This window comes from Xiphophorus maculatus, chromosome 16 (assembly GCF_002775205.1).
Source record: "Xiphophorus maculatus strain JP 163 A chromosome 16, X_maculatus-5.0-male, whole genome shotgun sequence".
In the NCBI taxonomy this organism is placed as follows: Eukaryota; Metazoa; Chordata; class Actinopteri; order Cyprinodontiformes; family Poeciliidae; genus Xiphophorus; species Xiphophorus maculatus.
In genome coordinates, this window is record NC_036458.1 from 24,674,510 (window position 1) to 24,682,624 (window position 8,115).

The window sequence follows — 8,115 nt, forward strand, 5'->3', positions numbered from 1 at the left end:
GCAACGGAAAAACCCTTGAAGCTCATTAATATATGACCAGGAGACAGAAGAACTGGCAAATGTTGGAAGCAGCAGGAAAAGTTGACACTTGTAATGCGTCTGAGCAATGGTCTTCAACTTTCATACATCGCAATTAAAACTGATTTGTTGTCAGTCAACTTAAATGTAAAACTGAGGATTTCATCCAATAAAACTTGTGCGTGAGCTTGTGTGTAGGAAGAAAAATGAATTTCTCTGCCTCAGCCATGTGTAAGAGATTATAACCAATCACAGGGGTTAAACCACAAACCTGCACAGAGAGTGGGCAGGCAAATCAAGGCATGTGCACTGCAGCAGAGACACAGTGATGGATAGATGCCGAAGCTACTTTCCTGCTTGGTGTTCCGTACCAGCCAAAAGGAAATCACAGTCACACAAACACACACACACTTCTGTTTATTTACAGCCAATGTCAAGAGTCTGAGATTGATTATAAATGAACACAAGGTAATCATTACCCTAAACATGATGTGTGAAGGGGTATGTGCGCATGTGTGTGTGTGTGTGTGTACTTTGATATTATACTAAAGAGTTCAGACCCCAGTCTCTAACAAGTGTCTCCAATTAGTTTTAGTATGGTCCTGATATAGGCAAGTACATTTGTGTGGCAACACACACACACACACACACACACACACACACACACACACACACACACACACACACACACACACACACACACGCACACACACACACACACACACACACACACACACACACACACGCCCGCACACTGAACGTTAAAATAGGTTGAGAGCATCATCATTATAAGGACCAACTCATGTTACGGTGATCCAAGTCAGCACTCCTCTCCACAGGACACATCAAAATCTGCCAAGAAGCATTGCAGCTCACACACATCCAACCCAGCTGCAGCTAAACGTCAGTCAAATCATTCCCTTCACCAACTGAAGAGGCTCGCCACCTCCCCTATGTCCTGGGTTGCCTTAGCCGTCTCAGACAAGCAGAACGGACAACTACTCAGAGGGCTTTATGTGCGTTTGCATGTGTGTGTGGATATGCCTTTTGAAAGCCATTGGGAAAATCACTATGAAAAACTGGCTAGAAGTGTTTGTTTGACACATTTTGATTGAAGCAGAACAAGGCGCCATCACTCCCTAAATTATGCATAACATCACAGAAAATTTTTTTTCTCTACATCTTACCTAAAAAGCTCCTTTCCACTTAAATTTAAATTGTTGAATTAATTTCAAATTAAACATTGCAGAAGGCCAAGATGTGGTTGTGTTTTCTGTGACTGTTTCATCTCTGCTGTCTAGTATAAACGCTGACGAATTTTTTTTGCATTCATGTTTATATCACTTTTGATTAGATTCATTTATAAAGTCTTTAATTATAAGTGAAGATCTATTTCAGTACAGGTTTCCTCAAGCCTGCAGTGTCAGAAGTTCAACATCTTTTATTAAATCAGCAGTAAAGGTTAGAGTTATTCCTTCATTACCATCCAGAAAAACATATAGCCACATCCATCCATCCATCCATCCATCCATCCCTCCATCCATCCATCCATCCATCCATCCATCCATCCAAAGGTGGAATAGAACCTGCACCATCATAAGGCAGCACACACATGCAGAACAAGCAACCATGCCACACACCTAAGGGCAATGGTAGCCAGTTAAATGTATTATTACTGGTGTGAGGTGTGTGTCAGGAACTGGTCTTGGCTTTTGGCACCACCTTGTGGGCCAAATTAGTTAACCATTGAAAATATACTCTGACAATACATGCAATGTAAATACATTATTTTGCAAAGAACAATTTGTTTCCAACATAGACGAAATAATATTAATTTGAGTAAGTCATATGTGACACACTAAATGTTCCAATCTGATTATTTTAGGAACAATCTGCAACACTTGAGTCAAAGAAGTGAAAAGGGACTTTAAAATCCAACCAAATGTAAGTCTTATGTAGAAGATAACAACAAAAATGTAACATTTATAGAAAGATAAATAAGTTAACCAAGAACACTCTTATTGTGTTCAGCTTCTCCAGCCTCTCTGTATCCAGCTTCTTTTCTATTTATCACCAGCCTGTCTCTGCTTGTTTACCCTCACACTGGGATAAATGGCTTCTCTGCTGCTAATTGCTTCTGTATGCTTTTCTGTTGGCTGGTTTTGTGTTTTTCCAATCAGAGCGCTGAGATCCCGCATGGAACCAGTTTGTTTTTTCAAGTGCAGAAGCATCATTTATAAAGTGTGTGTGTTAGCATTTCTTCATAATCTTGTAAGGTCCATTTTTCCAACAAATACTACGTTGTGCAGGGCTGTGCAGAGACCTTTGGAGGGGCAGGGGCTCAAAGTTAAAAAAAAGGCACATTGAACAAAATCTTAAAACACTGTACAACAACATAGCAACAACCCATATTGATCAAGAATCTAGTTGGATCATACTATACCATTGCCATCATGTGGGGAAATGCAAAGCAAATGTAATATATAGCTGTAGCTGCTGGTAGGGGCCTCAAGACACTCAGGGGCCCCTAGAAATGGTTTAATTGCAGCACAGACCATAGATCTAAACCTGTAGCATTCATTTATAGAGAATCACAATGCTGCTAAATTTTATTTAATGCATTCAGCTGAGAGAAATAAATAGTACATTTAGGATTTAATTAGGAAGTTTACTTTGTAAAAGTTTAAAGAATCATCTTGATAGTTTGATTGTTGTGTTACCATGGCTACAATATGGTGCAATCTTTGTGTTTGAGTTGGGTTTGTTCACAAATACATCACAGCAAACAACAAATAATCAGTGATTGATTTTAAACTCGGCCAATAAACCTGGTCTCCCTCTCACAGATTCACCTTATCTATATTTAAACATGTTAGTGATGCTGAGGTTTTTAGTAGGACGGGTTCCGGGGGAGGGGGGTTCTGTCTAAGGCCCTATATTACCTCGGGCCGGCCCTGGAGGAACAGCTGCTGCGATGCGCATCTCTGGAATCTACCTGGAATCTACCTGGACTCTACCTTTAATCCCCCGGTGGCCCCTATGCCAGTTCCCCGATGCTCTGGAGACATTTTGATTCATTTCATTGTGGCATGTTTGGCTTTTTGCTGCGGTTCTAATTATTGCTACAATATTTTCTCTGATGTTTATTTTGTGACTCTAATTGGGCCGAATCTTCCTTTAACACTTGAGGTTCTGCAATAACTTCTATTTACAGCCGCTCACCTCCAGCCCAGATCCCGTCAGCAGCGGCTTTAACCCGCCTGGTAGAAACGTTAAGGAGAAGCAGAGCGAACAGAGAGCAGGTGGTACCGGGTCACCATGGACCCGGAGTCTGAACAACATGGAGGCAGAGAAACTGAGTCATTATTAGACTGAGGGCAGCCATTCGGAAGAGGATTAGATTAAAGTCAGAATTCTTTTTTTTTTTCCCAGTGGCCCTAATCCTCTTCCGTACAGCCAGACTAGTTAATTTTTTGCAAAAAAATTAACTTGTATATATATATATATTGTTGAGGGGCACAAGCAGGCCTTCTGACATACAGCATACAAATAAAAAAAGATAAAAAAAAAAAATCAAAAAGGACACTAGGGGCATCAAGGATCAAGCCCCCATCGCCACCCCCCCCACCCTCTGCATGTGCTTGTCGTTGTGAAGACCCTCTGCCGCCCAGGCATGTACTGGTAATGGTTAGGTTAGGTTGTGGAAATGAATTAAAAATGAAGGGAAGGGATGTGCTGTGGTGGCGCCGGGGTAAAGCACAACCCACATATGGAGGCCTTAGTCCTCGACGCGGCTGTCGCAGGTTCGATTCCGGGCCTGGCGACCTTTGCCGCATGTCTCCCCCTTCTCTCATTACCCACTTTCCTGTCAATTAACTATCAGATAAAGGGCACTAGAGCTAATAAAACCTTAAAATAAATGAAGGGAAGTCAATGTAAAGTCCTCAGATTTATAAAGTACAGGTTTCCTCCATGACTGTCTATTAGAAGCATTATGTAAGAATAAGGTATAATTACATTTAAATTAAACAAAGTGAAACAGAAAGTAGATTGTGTCTTTCTTTAGAAAGCACAAACACTGGTGCCGTGTCGAGTGCAATAGACTGAGTATGAAGCTGAGGATCCCAAGAATTATGTTATACATTTATTATATGACAATATGTGCCTGAGCCTCTGTTGTTTGCTTTGGAACAGAGATGAACTTCAGCCAGATGTTGGCATGAGCAGCTCCTCGGTTTGCTTCGACCAAGGCCTGCATTATGTTCCTTCAGTTGATGTTTGTTTAGAAATGAGCCACCCAGTCCAGCCCTACAGAGGCCACGCTGTGAATGAAGACTGATTGGAGCTGGGGTCTGGGTGGAGCTCCCTGATGGGGCTCAGTGGGTTTAGTTTCTACAGTCAGGGTTCTAGCTGTGTGTGGTGCTTAACTCTGACTGGTGACAACCCAGCCTTTCAGACACACATTCTGTTGTCCCATCCTGAAACATTTTTACCGTTTCTATATATTCTTGATTTTCCTGCTGACATTAAAAGGTTTCACTGAGTGTCTTAATGTTGTTTCTTCTCTTTTCTGTCATTAGACAACAAAGGGTTGTGACAGAGAGAAGACATGCAGCAAATGTCATCGGACTCAAATCTGCGCTGACGACTAAGCGCTCAAACCCTTCTACACCGCAGCACCCTGTACCTGAACGTTTTTAATGTAAAGTATTTTAGGCTGAGCTGAACTTTTAATAATCTCACCACAAAGCAGAACATCAGGTATTAATTAAAAGAAAACATAGCAGTTCTCCTTCTATCAAAAGACAAGACAATATGCTTACATTTTTTTTTATAAGGTTTTCTTTCTGAAGAAAGCTTCTGATTCCAGTCAAGAAATAATCCTAATGAAAATTCAGCAAAGTTAATATCATTCTTGGAGGTTCTGGAGGATTCTGCAGGTTCTGGAGTGTTTGGTGGGGATCTGTGGGGTTTTGGAAGGTTAGGTTCTGGAGAGTTCTGGGGTTTTTGGGGGGTTCTGGAGGCTGCAGCTGTCTCCGTCACTGGACTCCTCGTGTTGTCAGGGACTTGGCACATTGAAGATGCTAATTAATTTTTACAGGCAGGGTTCCAGCTGGAGCCCGCTGTACAAGAATAATATAATTACATTTCCACATGAAATTAAAGGTGAGACTTTGCAGGCAGATCGTTTGGCTGAGCAAAGAGGAGCTTAATGAAAAGCTGAAACGTCTCTGTGAGGTTACAATATTGCTTTTGGAAAGAAGTTTATATTACAGCAGTGAAGGCAGGACAATCATTCAAAACAGAGTTTACAAAGCATTTAATCAGCCTTGACACTGTGTTTGCATTGTTAAATAATGTCTGATGTTATCCTGGGTTGGTTTGGCAGAAAGTTCTGCCAGAATGAGGGCAGCAAATTGAGAGTTAGGAGGTTACTTCAATGAAGGGGAGAATCCAGCAGTAATGATCTCTATATAACAGAATCAGACGAAAAAGATACAAACATGTCTGAACCTGATCCTCTGCACAGTTTTAGTTTATAAAAAGCAAACAACCAAAAAACAGTATGGAACATGGCTAAGTGTATACTTGAAGGACCCATGATAGATACATGAAAGAGAGAGAGAGTAAGAGAGAGCAAAAGAGAGAGAGAGTGAGAGAGAGAGTTGGCTCCACCCAGTCACTTCTGTTTCCTCTCTCTCCTGTGTGTGTGTAAGGTCCCTTTATCTTTTTTTATCCCTCCTACTTGTTCTGACGCAGTATTCTGCATGAACACACACTGACCGTCTCTTTCTCCTACTGCCAGCCCACAGCTGGTGACATCACAGTGAAATGAACCAATCACTAGTACACCCATCCATCACTGTCACCACACTAGCCAATCAGCTGCTGCATTAAAATCGAGCCAGCGGCCAATGGAACTGAGCCTGACTGCATAACAGCAGGGGGCGTGATTGTGACTGTTTGATGAAACCAGAGGACTTCCTGTCCAACAGAATGAAGTGGATGATGGTTGACTGGGAGCTGCTGTGTTCCTCCCTCTGAAGCTTCTGAAAATATTTGTTTGTTTCTGTATATTTATTGCAGCATTCTGTATGTTCAGGCCCATAGTGCCATTTTACAGCATAATCAAGTAATTATGACTTCAGCTGTTATAAAAACGTTATATATATCAAATATGACTTCAAACAAATTTTACTTTGTAATTTAATGCCTTGAAATTGTACCTCTGTTTCTTTAAAAACTCCTGCTCTTTCTGAAACTCTGCATTCAGAAAATTCAAATTCAAAAGTACTTTATTGATCCCAGGAGGAAATTAAATATTGTGGTAACTCAGATTAATTCAAAATTGTTCAAAGAGTTATTGTAGATAGAGATGGCTATTGAAAGGAAAGAGAAGCTGAGTCTCGAAGGCGGTGCTAAGTCCACCCAGGCATTTTGAACAGCTGAATGGTTGCCATGGAGATTGAAGGATTTCTCAAACATGCATGAATCAAGGCAACACTCCAGGATTGTTTTTGATGAGAGAACAACATGAAATGACAGCTGGACAGGAAGAAGTGCAGCTGGACCCAGATCTGGTGACAACTGGACCAGAAAGGATGATGAAGATGATGGGAATGACGAACATCTTACCATGTAGTCAACAAAGTATCTACACTTCTTCAACCTTCAGCATCATTCTCTGAAGTTTTTCATCTTCATTAGCAGCTCTTAGTGGTATAGCAGAAGCATCGACAATTCTTAAACTGGCTTTTTTATGGTCATGATACACAGATCATGACTGGAAGAACAGAATCCCATATTGTGTGGCTGAGAAGAGTTTACTCTATAGTGTAGCTGGGCTCAGCCTTACAGGTTAGATCTGCCATCTGGGAGGAGTTTAGAATAGAATAGAATAGAACAGCAGAAAGCTGCTGCTCCTCTGCATTAGAACGATTCAAGGTTTTCCAGGCACTTCCCTTAGAGAGGAGACCCATACAGGTAACAGATATCAGATTTTTTGAAGCTGCAGTATGCAACTTTTACAAAAATGTATTTATTTATTTATTTTTACATATTTGTTCAAACTGACCATGTTGTGACAGCATAATATGAGACAGATCATCTATGAGAGCTCCATAGCAGCTCAGAGAGAACACCGACTTTGTTCTCCCTGAACTGCTATTGCCATCTCATACCCTGGATTGTCTTAGTGTCAAAAAAATGTGATGGGGCGTGCTGTGGTGGCGCAGGGGGTTAGCACACCCCACGTTTGGAGGCCTTAGTCCTCGACTCGGACGTCGCGGGTTCGACTCCCGGTCCCGATGACCTTTGCCGCATGTCTTCCCCCCTCTTCCTGTCTGCCTACTGTACAAAAAAATACGAGCCACTAGCAAAAACTCTTTGGAGAAAAAAAAATGGAAAAAGGGTGTGTGATACAGTGGGATGGGTTTGTTGAGGCCACTGTATCAACAAACAGTGGCCTCAGGCTTATTCAGCCTGACACTGAGGATAAATATATTTCACAGAAGAAAAGAACAACAGTGTAAGCTTATTAAAATCTTAAGTCTAAAGGAATTTATAACTTTTCTTATGTTTTTAAGGACTGTTTGTTATTTTATCAGTGTTATTCTTTCCTATCGATGGTATGCTAACACCATGAAGCTTAAAGTTAAAAGTGTCTTCATGATTATTTTAACTTGGATTTGACTGGTTTTTGATGTTTTTTCTTTGCCATTTTTGTACAATAAAATTTTGGATCTATAGATCAATAGATACATATAAAAACCTTTGCCCATGTTTCATCCCGTATGTATGTGTATGGCATTAATGGGACTACGACCCTAATTTCTTCCATTTCAGGCAGTGATTGTGACCAGTTAAGCCTGATAGATTAAGGTTGCAATAGATTTTATCTTAGATAAAAGAGAGGGCAGTTCTGTTTCTGAACAGAAGAAACTACTTTGAAACAGTGTTATTTACCCTGTTATGTTTTGATCTGTACAAGGCTTTTCTTCCAGTTTTAAACTATACCTAACAAAAATAACAAGGAATTAATAGTCTGATTATTTCTGCTTGTGGGATCATTTTTGGGAGGGAGACACATCCAGCCAA